Genomic DNA, 24177 nt, shown 5'->3' with positions numbered 1-24177 from the left:
TGATTTTTGTATCTTTGCAAATATTTTGCTGTTTGCTTTTGCAAAAGTACAATGAGGCAACGTGCTGAATTTATTTCAGGAAATGTTGGGGGAAAAAAAAGGGAATATTTTCGTGTAATCCATAAATCTAACACAAATTGGGTGTTTGATGTTATATATTTATAAGCAGTACATCCTGCATTTTATTTATTTATTTATGTAAAGGATGAAAGCCTAATTCTCTGAAATACCAGGGGGCAAGTATAAGCTGTCCAGAGGAAAGCACATTATGGCCAGATAAAATGATAGCTCTCTCACACTGCTCTGTCATTGCAACTAAGCCCTGACATGAAAGCCTTAAGGGTGTGGTAAAAAGGACTGCCCTCCAGTGTGCTGAAAGGAAACTTCAGCATCCTTGCTCATTCGTTTTTTGTATAAAAACTGACAGACGTGTCAAAGGTGTGATAGCTTCGTGAATAAGTAATAAGTCCTGACAAGTTGGACCTTATCATTCCCTTCTGCCTAAGGTGAGGAAGGAGCCTGGGGTAACAGTGGGGGCAACTGAAGAGCCCTGGATTGGACTTGCGGGATGGCTTGCCTTGTTCGTCTGTGCTCCTGCTGGTACAAAATGGATTTGACGACAAATCTGATCAAATTCATCCCTGGTGTAATTTCAGAGAGGTCAGTGGTGTTACACCAGAGAAAGTATTGGTCCCTTCTGTTTATTTAGGGAAGACGACAGCAGCTTTGGAATAAAAGCAGATGACTGAGCAATAAGCTTCCTTACCTTCAGCTGAGCTGTATAACTACTTTACAAAAAGAGCTGTGATTATCAGAACAGTGTACAAGTACTTTGTCAAAACCTGTTTTTCAGCATGGCTCACAGGGGCAGGAAGGCACAGTTAGTGTGCTCAGCCACCATGACCCTTTGATATCCTGCCCAGTACTGTAGGATCCAGCTGAGAAAGAAAACAAACCTCTCTTAAACAACACCAATCCAGGAGTCTCCACTTTGCAAAGGGACATCAAGGTCAGATTACAGGAGGCTTACATTTAAGTGGAAGAAATAAGGACTAATAAATTTGTGCGCGCAAAGTTCTGTGTAGACAGCAAAGCTTACAGTGAAAATACAAAGATCTCCAGTACAATGAGAAACATGCACAATGTATTTTGGAAAGTGGGAATTCTGTAGAAGGGAGAACCATCTAAACTGGAGCACAGAAGTATTTTCACACAGCCAAAAGCAGCTTACATACTGTAACTACACACACAAAAAAGCAGTTCACATAATGCTTTCATCAGAATAAAAGAAAACAATATGGAAATGACAACAGCTGAGTAATGTAACTCAATTAGTTCTCAAACTTGAGGAAAATGTATTTTTCCACTCAAATTTGTAGTAAATCACAGAAATTTAATGTAACATTACAGATAATGGGGACAAGAAAAAAATATCAAGTTAACATATCATTTTACATGCACTTTTTGTAGAGCATATAGCAAAGGGTTAGAGAAAACAATACAGCACAAGCCACGTGCTGTGCAATGGCAGGTGAGAGGCACAGACTTTGGAGTTGCTGGATAGAAGGAAGACACACAACTTCAGAGACAAAGGAAAATTGGGATGTGCAGACAGCAAAAAGCACAGAAGCATGAGTAAGGATTGCAGGAATGGCACAGCAGTGAAGGGCATCTGTGAAGACGCCAGGAGAAGGTCAGCAGCAACAGCCAGACAGTAGAGCCCATAATTCTGAATGTAGGGCAACTGGATGGGGGGTTGTGCAGAAGAAAGTAAATGTGGTGGGGCACAGAGATCTGGAATACCACCCAATGAGACCAGATGTGCACTGATTAATGGGCTTGGGCTGGGGGTAGCAGTCATTTCTACATCACCCAGACTTGTTTGGTCTACTTGGGGTCCCCCTTTCTGTATTTTTGAATAGTTTTGGCATTGTCTTTCCTTGATTTTTTCTCCTACGGCCTGAAATGTGATGCCTGCTATGAACACTGTCTTCTTTTGACATTTTCACTCCCTGATAATGCTGCAAGCTAGCCTTGAATTTTAAAGAGTGGCATGCATGCACACACTCAAGCACTCCCACTCTGAGGCTGTCATTCTCATCAAACATCTGGAAGTCTGCTTGCCAGAGTTCTGCTGCCAAATGCTACTGCATCATCCAGGCAGAATTTTGCTTCCCCTACAGGGTAAGCAAGAAGAGCTCAAGAGAAGATTTACAGCTGTTGATGTGGCAGCACAGAAGTCTCATGTAGTAGCTCAAAGCTTCTTACAGTTTTAGCCCTCCAAGGAGTTTGGTTAGAGAACAGGTTGGCTGCGGACATCCAAATCCTTGAGGCCTGAAGAATCCTTCCTTTTCCTTTTATTTTTAACTTTCTGGTTACTCAGTGCTTAATAACTCTGGCCAGACACAGATGGCTGTAATTCCTTCAGACTCTGAAGAAAACATCAATCTTGGTATGGAGACCTTGCTATGTGAAGTACCATAAGATTTCATCTTTATCATTCATGGATAGAGGAAGAAGGATCAGACTTCAAGGCATCTGAGCTCCTAAATCCCATCCCCTCTCTGAAGAACTCCCTGCCCTGGAGGAAATCCCATGTAGTTCAGGCAGGGCACACAAAACAGTGGTAACAAATACTACATTGTCATATCTCTAGTCCTAAGAATAAGTAAGCCCTCTGTTCTGGCTCCCCTGTCCTCTACACACCAAAAAATTAACCAGTGAAATGGTGGGTGGAGTGGAGGGGGCATTAAGGATCTGAAGGAAAACAATGAAGAAAGGCAAGTGGAGGAGAGAGAGAAATGGACCTCATTCAGTCCAAAAGATGTTTCTATCCAGCTCCTGAGAGAGGGTAGAAAAGCAGGGAATGAAAAGCACCATGGCAAGATAACAAACAACCTAGAGAAGCTGAGAAGAGTGCCAAAGTTCAAGAAAATAGCCTTTTATGAGCTCCCTGCAATGCTAGGGTCAGCATCCAGGAATCCCAGCACAAAACCAAGACACAGCTGTTACCCTCCTAGCCTAAACAGCTTAACAGAAAATTTACATCCTGGTTAAGACATTCAGCACGTTAGTGTGAAAATGTGTATCAGAAATACCTGATTTCTAAAGGATTTTCCCCCAAAAGAGCAAAGCTCACACACCAGGAAACAGGGAGACATTTGATAGCACAGCATGAAGCAGGGAGCTGACTATTCTGCCTCTATTAGGACAGCTGGAAGTTAAAGTAAGTGGGCTATTGAGAACAATGGGCTGGAGCCAATGGAAAGGCAACTTCCCAACATTTCAATTTAAAGGTCTCTCAGCTATGGAAAATTATTGCCATGGGGCTTTGTTTCAGGTCAGGGCACTAGGGAAAGTGCATTTTGAAAGCACAACAGTCCATTTAGCAAGCATCCCTCAGCCATGGGCACAGATTTCTTCAGCAAATGCCTGGCTGTGTGTGCATGCACTCTTCATCCAACTTGCAGGAAAAACACTACTAGTTTTCCCGTGATGTTTGTGTGGTAAAGCTCCACAGTCAACTACTGATAGAAGAAAAGATTCAGAAAAAGGAGGATTTGTTATCAAGTGCTACATCATTTTATGGCTGGTACGTCAGCCTTTCTGAGGACACTATAGAGAACCACAGTGCCTTTTCTCGTGATGATGGAAAAAGTGAAACAGTACACAAAAACTATTATCATAATTGCTGGAGAGCTAGATTAAGATACAGGCATTTAGACCTTCTTTGTCCAAATCTTAATGAACAGCTTTAGTCTTCAGTATTTGCTTTTCTCTTTAAGAAAAACCATTAACAAAGCCAAGCACCTAAACAATCATAAAGAAGTAAAAATAAAGCCCCACACAGAATAAGTCTGTGTCTTGTTCTGACTTAGACAGTCCCAATGTCTGCTTTAGGCAACAATACCTAAATAGAAAGAGGCTAAAAGCTGTAATTTTTCTAAGGCCTGAGAAAAAAAAATGAAGCTCTGATTACAAATGCATTTGAACAGAGGTGTCACTCCCACTGACTCAGAGAAGAGACACCCCTGTACTTGTGGCATGCTTAATGTATTTGAAAGAGCCAAAAGTAAAACTCGAGAAAAACGGTTAATGAAAAACACAGTTACATTTTGCTTTTTTTTCATCCTTATCTACTGCTGCTAAGTCGTGCCCTGATGAAAAGGATGAGGAGGGAGTGCTGAGACATAGTGAGCTAACAATTAATTGGCTGATCGAGCACTCATTCTTACTTCCACTGCTCTGTATCATCCTGCCTTTTACATCCAGCTTTGTAATATCACACATCCTACCACATCATGTCCTTCTTAGAGTTTCACATTACTTTGCGTCTAGAGATTTGGGATACTTGGCTCAGGTGTCAAAATACTATCTCCTTTTAAGCTGCAGAATGAATCTCTTTGGATGCTTGATTACCCAAGAGCAGAGAGACTTATAAGGGAATTAGTTGCCCTCAGCAGATGATCGGCTTATTCTACAAGTCTTATAATTTTATCTTGCTTGGGAAGAATAGTATTTAGGGGAAGTCTGAGTCATTCTAATAGAACACGTAATTGTGCCTGTTTTATAATTGTGTGAGTAGGCTTGTTATAGTCATTTGCTATCTCAGTTGGCAGGAACACTGTTTAAAAAGGAGTTTGAAGACTACCTGAGGCAGCTTAGGCTTTTGAGCACAAAAGAACAGCAGTTTCAAGGTACTGAAGAATTAATGGTTTATTTCCCAGTCTTCTTCCCACATATCAAATACGCCCTATTGTTGTGTGTGAATGCAGCATGTGTGAAGTACAGCTCTCCCGGGAAGGGAAACAATAAGGACATATCAGTATACTGTCAACAAAAGGACAGCACTCAGAAATGTAAAAGTAAGTTTGGTTGAGCCTAATAAGTCAAATCAGCAAATATATGAAACAAAAATGTTATTTATGTCCCTAAATAAGTATTTGCAGAACAAAAATTTAGGGTGTGACAGGCTTCATTCTCAAAATGAAATGGATGTTCAGAACTCACCTTTTACATGTTCCTTATGGTCAGATCCAGCAGATGCTGAGACATGAGTTACAGATTAGAAAGATCTTCAGTTGTTTGCATTACAGCCTCTTCTGCTGTTTCTCTGTTACCTGGAGAAGGTAAAAGTCTCTTTCACTCCTTATGTAAAAGATTTCCCATTACATACAGACAATAGTGCTTTAGATCTGCATCTTCTGTGGATGGCTATCTGCTACCTTTTCTTGAGGGATGCTCTCACATAACCATAAAATGACAGCTGTGCTAAAATTTAACCTGTGTCAGGGTTGGGATGCACATACACAACTTATTTGCAGGTTAGAGGCTTCCATTCCTTTTCTCTTTTCTTTTTTTTTTTTTTTTCCTATAATATTTTAAGAGGACTTCACCATTTGCTATCTGTACTTTTTTCCTGGTTTAGTCAGCCTTGTTATTTTTATGAGACTGCATGCTACAGTGGTGACAGATGATTAGGTTTGTATTACACTTGCTTTTCTTCTGTTGCACACCCATCACCAACTTTGGCAGAAGTGAGATATCAAGGAAAAGAAAATGAAATAGTAACAAAAAGGAGGAAGTGACTGAATGCAACAAGATTTTACTTTTAATCAGCTTTGTTCTAATTTCAGCTCACCCAACAGTTTTTGATATGCAAAAGAACCGTGCTTCATATTGATTTAATGAAAATGGTCATTTTGCTGAGGGTGTGTATATGTATCATCCATTCAAGATCTGAATATGCCTGAGTTTTCTGAGCTCAGTATGCCCTCTGGTTTGTTTCCCAGTGTGTTTAAAATTAGAGCAACTACATTTAGTTTTTTTTGCCACCTCAAATATTATTCATTTTTTCTCATAGCCAAATCATATGTTTCAGCTTTAAGTCACTTCTCTTAAGGTGCTTCTCTGGACACATTTCTTTTTCCCTCTCTTCTCCCTGTACCCACACCTGTTCATCCAAAACATCATATAAACCAGTCCGCTTTGAACTTCTCCACCTGTCAGTCACAATACTATCAGAGGCGGTGATCTGTAGGCTTGGAGCAGCAGAGACAATATACGCCTGGGTCACTAGTAATTAAGCAATGCCAGTGGTTGAGAGGAGAAAATTCAGTTCAAGCCAAACTGAAGCATTTAGATATTTTACTGCTGCATCCTTTTGGTCCTCTCTCGGCTTATAAATATTAATTTAAAGACTACCAACAAGGACAGTAAACGGATTTAGGCATAAAACTTCCTGTCAGGAGTGATTTGTGCCCAATAAAAGGAGAGCTGGATAAAGAAAGCCTGCTTCACTAAGTTTATGATAGACAGTGAAAGAGTGCCATCAAAATAAAAAGGCTTTCACTATGTAGACTGCTATATGGGGGGAGACGGGGGGTGTCTTTGTTCCTAACAAGCATCATAGTGGTACTGTATTTTATTCCATAAGCACATTTTACTCAACTAGGGGAAAGACTGGAGTAGAACCAGCACTGGTTAGTGGGCTTTGCACAGTCACCATCACAGGAAGGGAGCTCTTACATCGGTGACCCCTTGTACCAAACTTTGCAATGGAGAAAGTTGACAGAAGTTCATCTGTTTTTTTTCTTTCAGTGCCCAACTTGAAAGTAGAAAATAATTCAGTAGGCTCTATATGGTCTATGAAAACGCACTTTTAAAATATGAATGCAATAATAACCTTCTTGTGCTCTCCTTTCTGTGAACATGGAGGACACCTTTATTCTAAGTTGTAAGAATTTCATTCTTGGTTAGCAAATAGCATAAATTTTGTTTCTCTTCAGTCCTTTGGAAAGCCCAGTTCCCATTTCTTTAACTTTTAAATCATATTGCTGCTGACCAGGATGACCATGAATATCTGAATACCAGATAAATACAAGCTAAACTTAAAATTTTACATTAACTCACTATTATATCATCCATACGTAACTGAGCCCAGATACAGCAGGTGATACTTTCCACAAGCCAGAATCGGTATCTACAGTACATGCCCTGTCTTTGAAGCTGGATCCACCAGTGGACACAAACCTCTCCTGTGACAGCCGTACAACATTCATGAATCCCCCATGCTGCATTCACTGCTAACACTGCACTGTTAGTTTTTACATGGGGCAGCAGACCTATCCTAGCTTGCCTTGCTTTTCTCAGGTTTGCAGTTTTAATGTTTTCAGAAGGTCAATTAAAACATTAACTTCTCCATGAATTCATAGATCTCTAGTGGGCTGAATAAGTCATGATGATTACTTCCTCGCCCTGAGACTGATGGTAGAAGTGGTGCACAAAATGGATGGCACCGTTCTATGGTAAAAGGCTTTCAGTGGAGGGTTTTGCTCCTACAGCAGGTGATATTTCCTGCTGGGCAGTTGATGGTCGTGGCTTGATCCATAAAGGATCACTGGGGAGAAAGCACTGCTTGTGAAAGCCTTACAGCTGGAGGGCACTGGGAGGAAAGAAAAGGAAACACACAAGTGGGGAAATACCCTCCTGAAGAAATGCTGAAAGACAGAGCTATGCTTTGCCCGTGGAATTAAGATGAAACAGGGGCCCTTAGAGATGATCATTCTGAAAAGAAATGAAAAATACATAAAACTTTGTTTAATTTATGGAATTTATAGGCTGCTGACCAGTAAGTATAAAGTTCTTTTCCCTTGGTCCTCACTATCACTCATGTATTACTTGTCAGTAAATGTGGTGCACTCAGAACATAACAGCTACGGTAATATTTCTGTTCCCACTGCAGCTTTACTACACCCATGAAACTCTGTAATCTTTAAATTCCCTCACTGTTAACATCTGCTGAAACATTATTGGTCCCAGCATAGCCAAGCTGCTCTGAAATTACATTTAGTAGAGTAGTTAATGCTAACAGTATAATTCTAGAAGCAACCATGTTTTAAAAAGGCTTTAGGACTGACACAGTTGCTGTGTTTCCTTTTGCTTTTACTCCCTACTCCCTCCCCATTTCTTTGCCTTCCTGCCCACCCCCCCCGCCCTATCATCTCACTTACAGGCCAGAATTCATGATTAAACTCCATTTCATTTTCTTTATAGAAGAAAATATCATGATTTTGTTTGTTGGACTACATTGCCAAAACAAATTTCTCAAAACAACTTTTTCTTTAGGTCCTAAAAATAATACAATTACAGCATGAAATTTTAAGAATCCAAGAGGTTGAAAATCAATCCAGCTGCAATAAGAATAATAGCTTTTATCACCCACTTAGGATACTTTCCATGGCTTAAATTCAAATGACCTTATGCATGAGCAAAAGAAACAGTCTGCTGCATACAGCAATTATCAATGAAGATACCTCAATATATCCATTTGCAGCACATAAGGAGTTCATGTGTTCAGTATTGCTTTTCTATGGAAATGTTGGACATTTAACTTAATCACTGAGTGCTCTGGTCACACAAATATTATTCCAAAAACTAAAATGCAAACACAGAAAACCTCTTCAATTCTTCTATGGATTTTTTCAGTGCTAGCCAATGTAAAACATATAATAATATATGTATGGCTGTGTAATGTTATATGAAGATTTATTCACAGATATTCTAGCAAAATAACAATATTACTTAGGGAAATAAAGAGGAATGTATACGCATTTTTCAAAATAAACTAAGTTGAAAACTTCCACTTTCTCTCCAGTGAAAGAAAAAGCCACATTCAGCAGGAATCCTGTCAGCTTGCTAACTTGTGGCTTTCTCTCAAAAACCTAATGCAAAATACAATTCTCTGGAACTGAATACATACTTCTTATTACATATTTTCAGCAGTGTGTGGAAACAGGACAAGGGGAAACAGCCAAAAACAGAAGCATAGGAAGTTCTACACAAATGTGCACAAGAACTTCCTTATGGTGAGGGTGACGGAGCACTGGAACAGGCTGCCTGGGGGGTTGTGGAGTCACCTTCTCTGGAGATATTAAAGACCCACCTGGATGCCTACTTGTGTGACCTGGTGTAGGGAACCTGCTTTGGCAGGGGGGTTGTACTCGATGATCTCTGGAGGTCCCTTCGAAACCCCTACGATTCTGTGATTCTGTGATCTATGTCACTACTAGCACAATAGGTTTTTTTTTGTTGTTGTTGTTATGTTTTGGTTTTTATTTAGGATATCAGCATAAATGTAAAAACCATACTAATTTCAAAAAAATTATCAAGACTTTCTTTAAAAAAATTATGAACTGCGTAGTTTGGAATTTTAAAGAATAATTAGTGTATTACTTAGCCTTGCACAAGGGTAAGCAGACTGCTAAGTATGTTAAATTTAACTGGTTCCTGACTCATGAGCAGCAGTAAATGACATCTGTGCCAGATGGCAGTCAGCATTTGTATATCTATACTCTGTTTCCCTCTTCTCATGTCCCATCTATTCTATGCTATTATTTGATGCTTAAGTGCTGGTGTCCATAATGACACCCTGTACTGGTTAAGACCAGAAGAATTTCCTATGAACACTTTGTAGGTTTTTAATGCTGTTCAGTAACAAAATCTGTTCTATTGCTTAAGACAATACATTAAATACTTTCCAATCAGATTTTATCCTCCCACAAATCTCTTCCATAAACACATTTTTAAGAGAGATTATTTTTGTTATTGTCCTTGTTAAAATGTGCTAATATTCCCTTCCAGCAAATGAGTAAGCTGATGAATTCTTTGTAAGTACTGAAACAATATTAGACCGTATGATGCTATTATGATTCAGTCTCCACCTCTGGAGGTATTTGAGAAATGTTCAGATGTTGAACTAAGGGACATGGTTTAGTGGGGAAATACTGGTGGTAGGTGGATGATTGGATGAGATGATCTTGGAGATCTTTTCCAACCTTAATGATTCTATTATGCTATTTGAAGCAACATTAAATAATTTCTTTTGAATCTTTGCAATGATATACAGGATGATCTTGTTTGAAGTATGGATAGTTTTCTTTCTGTCACACTCATATCTGACTTGTGTACAAAAGGGTGACAAAGGTGAGAAGATCGGAAATTGCAGTAGAAAGAACTGAGAACAATAAAACTCACCAGACACATCAGCAAAGCTGGAGACTGCTCAAAGTTTAACATTAGATGCTACTACTACTTGCCAGAAGAGAGTCCAAATTGCATTGATGACATAGTTTTCCCAAGAAGAGGGAATTGTAAAGCCTGTGAAAGCAAAAGTTGAGAGCTATTTTATGCACCATTACCATAACACACTAAAATATAAAAAACAAAGCACACGATGAGGCACTATTCTACAAAGTTTTCAACGTGACTTTTTTGAATCAGATCTGGAATGCTGCACCCCCAAACTTTCCTCTTGTTGCAGAAGCTGACACAAAACTGCTTGGAAAGACCGTTCCAGTGCAACCATTTGGAAATCTGGAAATTTCCACCTCCTCCTTCAGGAAATGTATAAAGACCACAGAATTTTTGAAAAGACTAGCACTCACTAATTAATCCTGGCATCTTTTATAAAAGAGAACATGAGACCAAGCCACTTTGGCTGAAAATTTCCTTTAGGTAAAACTAAAACTCACATGATGATTATTGATCCTTAGTCAATGCCAGCTGTGGGTAGGAATCTGAATTCTGCTATTTATGAACTGCATTCACATGCAAAGTATGGTATGGATCAATACTGTGTCTTCTTTTGTCAAAAATACATTATCGAAATATTTGTTTCAATCTCAAAAGTGAAGAGTAACAAGTCTGGAACCTTCTCAGAGGAGCCATGCATCTAGCTGGTCAAAAACTGATTTTACTGACAGCATTTTGTCAGTTGTTGCGGAATTTATCACTTGTCAAGACACTAAAAACTGTACACAGTTGTACTTTGGAGCACTTTGGATCTTCTTGCTTCTATTTATTTTTCCCTACTAGCTGCACAACTATTTGTTAAATCTCTTAGTTACTTTAATGATCAATGCACACATAATGTTCTCATTTATTTTATGCATAGCTGCCAATTTCTTAAGAGCCTGCACTCCCATAAGCAGCAGATTCTTTAGATTCAACGAGCCACTCAGCCTCTGACCATTTTCCTCTTTCAAGTAATGCATGAGATAAAAATAAAAACATAAGTGAAAAAAAAGTTAAAAATGCAACTTAACGATTATATTATATAATAAATACAAAATAAGAAACAAAAAGATAAAAATCCAAGCCCTTATGGGCTGAGCATGTAGTAATGGAGCCGTACTTCTCCATGTCTGCCTCAAGCTTGGAGTCTCTTCCCCTACTGCCCTCTTTCTTGTCTCACTCATCTCTGCTTTTGATTTCTTCTCACAGTCCCATTTTCCTCACATAATCAGTTCCAGCATTACATCTCATTTCTTTTTTCACAATCCTGAAAAACCCTGAAGCAAATGTACTGTAAATTCAGAGCTAGATCTGGACTTATTAGATCTGGATTTCCCTCCCCATGTTATCCCTTTCTGGATCATATTTTTGGAGCGTATCATCTTTTACCTATGCTGTAGAGGAAGATGAAGCATTTAATGATGAATTAGATCTAATTCTGGCAGCCATGGGCTTAAACTCTATATCCCACAGCTCCTAGATGTAAGTGCTTAACTAGTACTGCCTTTAATTCCTGCTACAAACTAGGCACTTTCCTCAAATACATTTAAATAAATCTAAGTTATTTGCAGATTATATGTATATAGAATTCCCTGAGAAAATATATAACATGAGAAGTTTCTCCGCATGTGTAATTTTGAGGAATTTCAGTACAATTGGAAAATGTAATTACTACAAGCTCAACCTGGAAGGTGACAGCCACCAATGCTGCCATACCCACTGAGCAACACATATGCACTGACACCAATGGCCTTTTCCTTGTATCTGCTGACAGAAATTTTGCACTCCATCCAGTTATGTTCCCTTGCTCTGCTTCTGAATAAAAACAAGTATCTCCCAACCCCTTCTTCTTTCTTTCAAAAAAGCTTCTTTAAGAACTCCCCACACTTGAAATTGGCATGGGGAAGGATAAAACAGAAGAGTAGCCCTCAGATCTGGCCATTGCTATAAAGCTGAGGAGCATCAAACTAAGGCTCTGTCTCAGATATTTCTGCTCCAAGACTGACAAACACCACAGTTCGCAGAAAAGAAAGGAGTCCCAGATCCATGCAGTATCCCACCAGTGATTCAGCCACATATCATTCCACATTCTGCCTGTGCCCTGGTGAGCATGGAGGAGCCATGGCTGATGAGCATATATAGCCTGAGGTGATGATACTCTGGTTAAACCCAACCTTGTTCTGAAGCTCCTGCTCAAGCATTGCTGATTGAAAGAACAGCTCCAGCAGGGCTGTACTTACAAATTACAGTGCACTGTACTTATATACTTTAGAGGAGGAGTAGTATGTAAAATAATGGTGCAATGCTACTATTATGATAATGATGATGAATACATGGCTCTAAGCTACACTAGTCCAAATGTGGAGTTCCACAGCAACTTTTTCTGTCAGAAAGCTAATTCAGAAAGAGGGAAAGAATTTCCTTAGATTGGTTTTTTAAGAAACATGGGAAAAAAAATGCTCTGGTACATAATTACAATCTTTTTTGAGCAATGTATTGCAGTGCAGCATTTCAACTGCTGGCTGTCACACATTAAATGAGATGGCCAGCAGTAATAAACACACACATGAAAGCAAAATTTAAAAGCAATGTTAAAATTGACCTGAAATAATATTTTGTTTTGGGTCAGATGGTGAATTTTTTGAAGTGTGGCCTATGGCCTTCTTTCAGGGCAATATCATTAAGGAAATTTTCTTTAGCTGGTTCAAGCACTTCCAAGCTCTTTATGTTGCCCCCAACTTTCAAATGAAGTGGAGGCTGACATGGGGGGAAATGGTTTGCTCCACAGCCTGCACTTTGTGCTCATGCAGGAATTATTATGAAATCAAGGATAGTAGTTCACTGTATTATAATGAGGATAACATTATTTGTACTATTGACGTACAAAAATTATAAAGTAAGACTACAAAAGGCTAATTGATTATTTTAGAATGAATTAAGCCAAGACTGAGCTGCAAAACTGATGGAGTCAGAACAACATGTTACTGAAGGCCTGAGCTGATTGTCCACCTGTGGTATAACCCCTTTTCCCTTTCCTAGTTTTAGCCTTCTACAGCAAAACTTATTTGGCAAACTGCTTGGGTTTCCAGTTTTGCTTTTCTCTCTACAGAAATCCAAAGCTGTTCAAGAGCTACTCACCTAGAAACCTAGAAATGTCTATTGAAATTAGCAACTAAGCTAAGTAGTCTGGGGGTGTGATTTACATTTATGGCACTTTAAGACTCTTCTACATTTCCTGAGCAGTGGGAAGGTAGGTCAGCAAAAACGTGAATCAGGCCTTAGGACTATGCTATTTATAAAACAATATAAAATGAAAATCAAATGTATTAAAATGGTAGGGAAAAAAGGGTATTTATATACATGGCCAGGTGCTTTCATAATCTTAGGTCACAATACCCCTTTTCTGAATAGAGGTTTTGCATTATAGTAAAAATTGTATTTTTGTAAAGAATCATTGTATAAAAAAGTTGAATTAAAAATTGCAGAGCCATACTGTAATAGCATTAAGACACTCCTGGGCATGTTTTAATGGTCCATTAATGCGTGCCTCAGGTGGCTGAATGCATGAGGCTGCACATCTACAACATGTATTAATGAACCTCTGAAACATGCCCTGTCATGTGTTAATAGTGCACTACCTGGGAAGCCTCAGAAATACCTTCCAAAAACACAGAATGTTTTAGATCTTTGGTAAACGCTATGATTAATTGCCCAAATTGCCTGTTGGTCCACGTCTACTGCATTGTTGAGATATTTAATAAATAACAACACATATTATGACAATAAACTCTATAATGTCTGTAGAAAATGACCTGACGTTAAATATTAAAACACACTCTGAACCACATTAGGCTTCTCATATATATTCAGAATGACAAACTCTTGCCTTAAAGAGCTTAGAGTTAAATATGTTACAGATAAAGAAAGATTATAAATGGAGAAGTTCACTAAGAGATGCTTACTGTACTGCTTACTTTTACTGTACTATAATCCTCCTCTGTTCCTATCTTTCATCTGAACCTTTACTTATTTTATCAACTGTAAGGCTTTTTTGTCTTTCCTAATAAGAATTTTAAAATATGTGATGTCATAAGTCTTGATTACCATGAGTAGAATGCTATAAATCCTCATTCGAGAGAACTTCAGGTATTTTTAACTCAGAAGGGCCTTTTAAGAAGTCTTATGCATGATAAACCTCTTGAGAAAAGTACTTAAGCACCTACTAAAATGTATTCTCACTCAGCAAAGCATTATAGATTCTCCATGAACTTTCAGAATCACAGAATCACCAAGGCTGGAAAGACCTAAAAGATCATCCAGTCCAATCATCCACCAATTACCAATAGTTCTCACTAAACCATGTCCCTCAACACAACGCCCAAACATTCCTTGAACACCTCCAGGGTCCATGACTCCATCACTTCCCTGGGCAGCACATTCCACTGCCTGACCACTCTTTCAGAGAAGCAGTATTTCCTAATGTCCAGGCTGAACCTCCCTTGGTGCAGCTTGCAGCCATTCCCTCTGGTCCTATCACCAGTTACATGAGAGAAAATGCCAACCTCCAGCTCAGAACAGCCTCCCTTCAGGTAGTTATATAGAGCAATGATGTCTCCCCTGAAGCCTCCTCTTCTCCAGACTGAACAATCCCAGCTCCTTCAGCCTCTCCTCACAAGGCCTGTGCTCCAGACCCCCCACCAGCTTCATTGCCCTCCTTTGAACATGGTCCAGGACCTCAAAGTCTTTCTTGCAGCGAGGGTCCCAAAACTGGACACAGTACTTGAGGTGCATTTAAGAAGCTTCTTAAATAAAAGGCATTAAACAATGAGGTTGAATTCAATACTTTAGCTGAAGATACTTAAAAAGATTAAACATTAAGGGAACATTAAACATTGAGGGACGTGGTCAGTGGGGATGGTGGGGATGGGTCAGGGGCTGAACTGATGATCTTACTGGTCTTTTCCAACCAATGATTCTATCTTCAGACAAATTTCTCTTTTATAAGACGCCTTTGGTCTTTTGTTTTCTTCTGAAAAATATCACCTTTTTTTTTGTTTTGTTTTGGGCTTCTCCTGTCAGTTTTGCTCTTAATTATTTGCTCTCAGTCTGTTTGTTTGTTTGTTTGTTTGTTTCTCTTTGAAACCACTTTTCCTGTTTCTGAAAACAGCATTGGACCCTTACCAAAAATAGCAGATGTCAGGGTCTTGCAATTTGGTTAACCATCAAAATAAAAGAGCAATGGTGTTAAGCCTGGTGATACCATAAGTTTTCTTGCTATAAATAGGATGCAAACATTAATGAAATGCTATCTATGAATTAAATTAAGCTGGTAATAATTTAGGAAAAAATAAGTGTAGTTGGAAATCTTGCTTCTTAGCTGTGAAATGATGATACAGAATTGCAATGCACATAGCTTCTAAAGAGCATCAGTAAAAAAATTCAAATGAACAGAACTAATTATAGGGATATCCTAACACTAACAGGAAGAAATATAGACAGGGAAAATTGAAGTTGCTGAGAAAAACTTCCTGACATTTAAATGCATGAGGCTTTCAGACTGCCTCTCAAGGGAGCAACAAGGCCCTTCACTAGAAATGTTTAACACTAGACTGGAGGAATCACTGGAAGAATATACTACAGGGAACAAGTTGTTATTGGCAGAAAGATGGACTGAATGCTGTAAAAGGGATTTTCTATTTCTAATGTTTACTTTTTATGATAGTCATTTATGTTTTTCCTTCATTACAGGTAAAGAAAAATCTATAAAACTTATTGGCTCTGGCAAAGCATCTTTAATTTATATAAGGCAGTGCTTTTGGCACACTCTAGCGAGCTTCAGCTCTACTTGCATTTTTCCACATATAGTGGAAGTTTTTTTTTTGTTTTTTTTTTTTAAATATATTTATTTTCTATTACACCAAGTAAAACACTCACAGCACTGAATGAATGTTCCTCTCTTTTCTCTACAGACTTCTCAGCACGTATGCAGAACACTCTGGAAAAACACATGCAAAATTCCCAGATTTGGGTCTAGCTGTGGGGAGGAAGAAATTAACATCAGAAGGCTAAAGGAAGAAGCAAAGCAGCAGAAGCAAAAATGAAGCATCCAGATCATGAGAAAGGAAGCAGGAAGATGTTTAGGGTTGGGAAAGTGGGAATTGAACACAACTAGAACAGGAGATGCCTCACAGCTAATTTGGACTCACTGTGAGCCAAGTGGGCTCAGAGGCATTGTGTAACATCCACCTCCACCATAGCGATTCCAGTTTTCAGGACAACATTTGCCATATTCTAAGTGATGAATTGCATTCAGGATGCAAACTTCATTGTCATGAGTACAGGGAAAAACAAAGATGGAATAAGTAAGAGTAAAACAACTCCTGATGATGGCTCCATATTACACTGTTATGCTACAGACTGCTCAGTGTTAAAACAGTGTTATCATAAAATCATAAATGTTGGAAAATACCACTAAGATCATCAAGTTCAACCACCAACTGAATGCAAACACACATCTTTCTATTTCTGCACACAGAAAAACAAGTTCACTCTTAGCACCCAAACTCTTCCCCCAAGCAGCCTTAGAGCAGACGATTGAAGCACCAACCTCAGCGTGATGAGACCAAATATGCAAAAGCTTATTTCCCCCTGCCACCCCATGCCACTCCAGCAGAACACCAGCAACTTGGGCTGGGCTTTCCAGAGAGATGCACTGAGGATGCAGCCATGTTGTGCCATCCTTCCAGGGACGGCATGATAACACAGCCAAAAAGCATCTCCAGGACTGTGGATGATGAGAGACGAGACTGGTTTCCAAAGACACGGGCCTCTTGTTTTTGCCGAGCAGATTGAGTCTCCCTGCCTGGCTGCTGAGCAAAGGGTATGATTAATGGAAAGATGTCAGGATGATAATCCATACTATCACGAAACACTGGACAGGGTGTTTTTCTTGGCAAATTGAGGGGTAGAGGGAAGAGAATAAGAAAGCGAAAAGGAAGCAAGAGAAAGGGAGAGGTTTGAAGAGAGAAAGTAGAAACGTTATATACATATATATACACACACACACATATACATATATATATTAAAAAAAACAAAAAAAAAAAAACCAACCGTCCCTCTGCCCATCCTCTTTAATGTTTCTCTGGTGGAGTAATAAGATACCTTCAGCGTTATAAATAGCGGCACAGATGTTGACAGAAAAATGCTCCCTTAATTACCATACAAACTGCTTTACTTGAGTGAACCGTTTAAAGCGGCCTCCAAAGGAAGTTCACTCAAGCAATTCCACAGATTACAGCTAATGAACAATATTTCCTCGCTCCTATTTAGTGCTCATTAAAATGTAAAAGCCTTTCATTTTCAACAGGCATACAATAAATAATTCCTCTCTCCTTCTCTCTGCTGCCTCTGAGCAGCCGGGATGGAAGCAGGGAGGGGAAGGGGCTGGCAGGGGAAGACAACGGGGGGCCGTGGGAGGCTGAGCAACGGCTGGAGAGCAGCAGCCATGCCATTGCCATCCCTTGTTGTGCAGGGCAATGGCTGTGGTCAGTGATGAAATGAAGCCTGTGCAGAGGAGCATGCCATTGGGATCGAGGGATGCACATGAACCTGTGGGATGGAGAAGGGAATAAGCAGCAAATGCTATGGTGCAAACCAGCCATCTGGCTCAGGCTGAGTTTGTTTTGAGCCCCACTGAAGATTTCTTGCCCTGTAAACGCCCATTGCGCTTGGCTCTCTTTGAGCTCATGTACAGCCCCATGAAGCTGGAGGGGAAGGCAGTTCAAAGGCCACACACTTTAGATTATCATTTTAAGTGTTATTCAAACATTAAGTGAAAAAGCAGAAGCACCAGCTGGATTCCAGTTACTCACTGCTCTGATCTGCCCACAGGCACAGGGTAGCAAACGCCATTGATTTGTGCAGGAGAAGTAAAAGAAGCAAAAGATCAGGAACAGAAAGTTAGCCAGCCCCTGAGATGGTTTGTGGATACCTGTTTGAGAACAGCAGGGAAGAGAGCCTGTGCTGTTCCACTCTCAGGATGAATGGGTAAAGTAGTGCATTACTGAAACACGGTGCTGGTGTTAAGCTGAAAGCACACCTAACAGGCTTCAGCAGTCAGCAATTACAGATAGACAACTCTTTTGATCCCTGCATCTACTGGAAAAAAAAAAAAAAGAAAAAAAAAAAAGCCATTCCCTTCACACTGTTTTTGTTCACTGTTGTGGTTTTTTTTTCATTTCCTTTTGAATTTCTAAGGTCTGATCCCCACATGGCAGAGGCTGCATGTACTGCTCTGCTACTCAAGCAAAGCCTAGCGTTGGCCTCCATGAGCAGCCCCAGTAGAATACCAGGAGAGCTTTCTCCCATCTTCAAGGCTGGAAGAGTTGGCAACTGTGTTTCCTGCTGTGATGCTGGTTTGCCCTATACCTGAGCCAAAAATAAGGTAGTGCATGATATTTAATCATCAGAGAAGAAAGAAGAAAGTGGAAAACTAAGATCTCATGTTGACCCAAGCCTCAGACTTCGCTAAACTGGTCAGGAATATCATTGTGTGGCGACTTTATCTTGATGAAACCTGTGTCTGGGGAGAACGTGCTCCCATAGCTTGCAGGGCTGTGTGCTGAGGAGCCCTCTGGTCATGAAACATGGGCAGAACACTGGGATTTCTGCATTACGATAATGATGATAACAGTGCTTTATTTGAGAGAAGTATTTGCTATCAATAACTGCAAAAAGAGGGCAGAGGAGCTATAAAGCAGGTCCCACCTCCTGAGCTCTGCTGGGAGAGCTGGTGTCCCAGTTGCATCAATTGGATGGTCTCCTGTATGATCATGTCCTGACCTCACAGCCCACCCTCACACTGGGTGAAGCCACACACCTCAGAGAACAAGTTTACCAGCAGCCTGGTGTTATTGATGCTTTCAGCACTCTGAACTTGGCTTTCAACTAAGGTCATTTGAAAACGGTCTTCAACACCCATCTCATTTGCTTTTTTATGCTTGCCAATTTAGTGTTGTATTCACAGTGATTAATTAGTTTGTGGGGAAGGTTTATTAGGTAATCTTCCTGTCAATCAAAAATGACTGAGGTTTCAGAGCAGAGAACAGAACACCCAGAGATTTTATAATGATAGAGAACTGATGTTGTTGCCATTCTGTACAAAAAGTTGGAGCTCAGCCTTGACATGTGACCAGGTATAAAGTACTTTAAAGTGTGTTTACTTCTACTCATATTCAACCACAGGAGCAGTCTGATTCTCTCAGACTTCATTTATATTTCTAACAAGAACACAGAAATCCCCTTACCTGCTGTGCCTACAGCCTGCATTTGAAGACTGACAAACCTGTAGGGTTGTTTTAACAGACCAGGCTTCGGGCAGTGGCTGCTTCAACAAAGAAAATCCTGTAGATCATCAGCCTGCCCTCTTTATGCATGTTTCACCAACCTTTTATATGACTCTCAGCACTCTGAAGGTTTACTGGAAAAAGAAAAGAAAAAAGAGCTTAAAATTGCAAGGCTCTTCTTTTTCTTTTAGACAGGAAATGTAACTAACCTACATGAACTTGGTGTTTTCCAGAAGATCTTGAACCTTACTGTGAAAAATATAGTGAAGTTAAATGGCTTTCTTGACCAGAAATGGTATTATATTGAAGAGGCTACAGAGAGGACTTGAAGATATTAGCTGATTAAATTATACACTACGTAAATGTATGTCACATTATGATTTTTGCAGTATTAGGTTAAAATGTGAAAGGATATAGATTAATACTAAGAATCTGACTAGCTTACCACTTTTCAGAGTCATTACTGTTCTAAATTACACCAGTGTCTGTCTGTGAATGTAAAAAGGTATATAACACCCTGAGAAAGTTAACCGGACTCTTTCCTCCGTCACCTCCTTGAGAGAGCTGCAGGTTATTTCTATCACTCAGAGGTGATGAACAGAGAGCAGCAATTCAGATGGTAAATTCACATGAAATTATACAGATGTACCTTTATTTATTTTTTTTTTTCCTTCCCTAGATAAATTTAGGAGTTCCTTTTGTGGGCTTTGAGATTATAGAACTGAAGCTGAAACAGGAAAAGATAAAGGGCACACAGGGCTGCAAATTGGATAACTATGACATAAGGACAGATAATTTAAAACTATAATCCGCTGAATATACAATCAGAGTATTCAAAAGCAGCTTTTCCAAATTAAACCAAAAAAAAAAAAAAGAAAAAACAGAAAAAGAAAGGAGTAGGTAAGAGTATGGTTGGGTTAAAATATTTACAGCACGTGTTCTACCGCTTTGACACACACACCCTCCCTGCACCTGCTCCTGCACAGCCCAGTGTGGACCGATGGCAGCTGATGAACATGAACATGGGGCAGACAGGTTTCAGCTGAGCATTCCCTTGCAGGCTGAGCTCTGCCACACAGATGAAACAATTCAGGAGTGCACTATTTCTGTGTTACAAACACAGTGGTTATATGAAAATATGTTGAAAATCAGTCTGGAAACCGGAACAATGTCATTTCTATGTGTGGTCATTAATCTGCATTTTTTTGCTTTTAGACTTTCTTTTAGTTTGTATTTCATCAAATTCAATTTTGAAAAATCTTTCATAGCTTGATAAAAAGTGGAAAGGCTCCACTCAGAGGTTTCTTTTCATGCTCGAGACATGAAATTGGAGTAACCACCAATTTGCACGCATAATTCCAGCATACCGAATGGGAAACAAAGGAAGAGACAAAAATTAAATCTGTTTTCTTGCTGATCTTGTTGCAGAAGACCACATGGAAAAAAACCAAACCAAAACACACACACACAAAAACAACAGCATATTAGTAGTTTTCTTAAGATTCCTTCGGAAAGCTGTATAAACAGCATTTTGTCCATGGGTATGCAGGCGATGCGGGTACGCCTCGCATGCCTGTGGTAGATGGATGATACTGATGGCAATCTAACTGGAACATCCTGCCTGAATATGAACAACAGATTTGTCAGTGTGTGACAGGCTGACAGCCCAGCTCCCAGCTGCTTGTCCACTGTTGTTAAATCAGTACCTTGTCTAAGTGTTCAGCAAAGAGGCAATCTGCTTCCTCCATTCGTACAGGCAGGTTGCCAGTTAAAAAACAAGTATTGGCTTTAGGCTGCGGTGCCATAATGCATTGAAAAGATGCAATCTAAACCTTTGTGTGCTCCTTAGGCAACAAACAGCAGGACTTTGGAGCACAGGCTTAGGCTGGAGACTCTCCTTTTCAAAACAACACAGATAACTCAGAACAGGAATCAGGAAAGAAATGGAGGAGGATTTGAAAGCTGGGGATGACTTAATAGAACTATTTCAAAAGGAAAATATTGGTTTATTTTGGTGTCTGGGAAACAAGTCTGTGCTGCTGTACTGAAGCTTGTGTCAGAATTTCCCTTACAGCCCTGTCTTTAAGCAGTTTGTAATTCATCAGCAGCAACAACTTGCTGTAGGCTGTAATTTTACATGCAAAGACACTACTCGGGAGCCCTTCAGGGAAAAAATATAAATAAAAAAGGGTAAAACAGGAAAAGAAAAGCACACTAATTTGTACAGAAACACTACATTAGGGGACATAGAGAACTTACTGGTTTTAGGAGCTTTTTCCACTTATCTCCATCTGATTGTTTGCTATTATATGACCACATCAAAGAGGTTTTCAGCCCGATCAACATCACTAAATGATCCAAGGACATCACAATTCCAAGCATGAACACCAACCTTTCTGCTCCTGGGTGTGGTGTGCACATTGGGCAGCCTCCAAGGTGATGCTTAGCTACCTCAGGTCAGATTTATAGCGTCCCTGGCAGTGTCTCCTTTGCAGCAGTCGTGGTCTGCCAGGCCATTCATGAGGTCTATTAGGGAGTCCTTAAATACAGATCTATAGACCTCAATAGGCCTCTGTGGGATCCAAGGGAGCCACTACATTCTGTTGGATCAATCCTCATCATGGTTTCTCCTGTCCTACACACAGGTGGAGCTTCCCTGTGGTGTCACCCTTGTTCCAAGGTCATCATAAAGCCACACAGGTCCTCATGTTTTGCTCCAGCCTCCAATCCTCCTTCAGACAGAGATTTAGGGGGCAGATGCAGACAGTTGTGCTTTCCTTCCACCGCCATCACTCCACTGCTGCCTACCTTGTGCCAATCAACAGTCCCCAAATGGGTCACAAGTGCACAGCCACATTAACATGTAGGATTACAGGCATCGTTACAGGCATCTCTTTTTCAGCCTCTTCTCTACTATCATGTTGGAGGCCAAGTATTCTTGCACAAACAGAGCATACATTTCTACTCAGCATGCATTTCATCGGAAGTCACTGAAATTCAAACAAGTACTTGTTACTGCCTTGCTTAGTGAGAAGAAGAGCTATGCAGCCAGCAAGACTGAGAGGAGGAGCATGGTCAGTGTGTGGCTTCTGTTACCAGAGTCATGATCACTGTTTGCCACAATCTATTGGGGAAAGGAAGCAAAATGTTTATGAGAGCAATGCCCATTCTGCAGCTCATGTCACTGTTATGCACTATAAGTTCAAACATAATTCTGTCATCCTTAGCTTCAGTATAAATAATAATTCATTCAGAAATACATCACATTCTATACCAGGAACTATTTTCTGCTCTAGTGTTTCACTATGGCTGTACTTTTAAAGGAAGCAAGCTACTTTAAACATTAACATACTTAGTTGCTACCCATGGTATTGTTGTATTACAGAGAAAAATAATCAGAGCAAGACTAAAATGCTCAGTCCCTTCATACAGCTCATGTTAGGAAATGTATGAAATAACAGATGTGTTTGTCCTGCCAGTCTTCCTGGTGATTATCTTTAATTAAATCTGTGACTGAATCCTCCTTTTGCTGTTTAGTCCATCTTGGTAACCCAGCTAGGGACAATGAGCGTCTGAGTTGTACCTTAACTTACAGCCCCTTCCATGTTTCTTTTTTAAGGACAGGTTCGAGGAAGCTTCAGCAGCCCTACTTGCACACGGTTTTAAGGTAGCTGTGTAAAAATGGTAATTAACATGATATGATGGTATGATATTACTCAATGCAATGGAGATTCTCTCTCAAATTGAACAGGCTTTAGGGAGTATTTCAGGGTGTCACAGTTGAATATACAAAAAAAATAAATGCTTGCACTAGTATATGCAGTAGTGTATATATATATATGTATATATATATGAACATATACTAATGTTAGTATACATTAGACATATACTACTAATGTCAGTGGCTTAAAACGTGGGGAAAGGGGGAGGAAGAGAACAGTCAGATCTGTACCTGCAGCAGCCCTGTGGCTCTGGCCCCACAGTGGTCTCTCTTAACCACGCACACAACCAGGAATACTAATGCACACCCAGGGACAGCATTCTCCCCTGCCCTCCCTTAGAAATTCAGAGGGAAGAGGGTTCTGCATGTGATAACTATTTTTGCCTTCACATTCCACATTTCAAGATGATTTTCAGTCAGCGAGATATTATGAATCCTATTTAACTATGCTTAAGATCTCTCATTTAGAGTTAAGTGGAAGAAGAAAAGACAAAATTGTCTTTGCAGATGTTAAAAAGAAATTCATTGCAAGCAATCACCATTTAATATCCAGCGCTGACTTTTTGAACAAGTGCTTTCTCTAAATAATAAATCAAATGGGTTGGCACTAACAATAATACCTCAGAATATGAATGAGGAAAACAAGAATATTAAAACAATAGAAACATTAACATACAACAATCTGCTGCTTACGGGAAGGAATAGCAGAGGACAGCGTGAAAAATAGTGATTGCTTTTATTCTGTTTTGCTGTGATCTGTCATCTACGGGAAGAGGAGCTTCAGCCCCCAGGGCGCACAGCAGCAGGGATGGAAATCCTCACACCAGTCTACAAAGCCCAGGAGAGTGGTACGGTGTTTGCCACCAATATGTGCCAATCAGTACAGGGTACAGGGCTTGGGATGTGAGTGTACTGTAACAAGATAACTTTTTCTTTGGTCTGTCCTATATTTTAGGGTTTCACCAAAAGTAATGCCTCCTGTTTTTATGATGTCAGCCCATGATATCAGAGGTGGATGTTGGTGGTATGGCAATAGGT

The 24177-nt window shown here is 39.8% G+C and overlaps 1 long non-coding RNA gene across 1 annotated transcript in view; it reads right to left on the bottom strand.

The window, feature by feature from the left end:
* Nucleotides 1-23189, bottom strand: part of LOC107311059 — a 29263-nt gene extending 6074 nt beyond the window's left edge. Inside the window, exons 1-3 of the long non-coding RNA XR_001553843.2 lie at nucleotides 19380-23189; nucleotides 10036-10158; nucleotides 5011-5120 (exon numbers count right to left, since the gene is read on the bottom strand). This is a non-coding gene — a long non-coding RNA (uncharacterized LOC107311059). The remainder of the gene's footprint in view (nucleotides 1-5010; nucleotides 5121-10035; nucleotides 10159-19379) is intronic.
* Between the last annotated feature and the right edge of the window lie 988 nt (nucleotides 23190-24177).

The sequence above is a fragment of the Coturnix japonica genome, chromosome 3 (genome assembly GCF_001577835.2).
Source record: "Coturnix japonica isolate 7356 chromosome 3, Coturnix japonica 2.1, whole genome shotgun sequence".
NCBI classification, from domain to species: Eukaryota; Metazoa; Chordata; class Aves; order Galliformes; family Phasianidae; genus Coturnix; species Coturnix japonica.
This window is presented reverse-complemented; position numbering and strand designations above follow the sequence as displayed.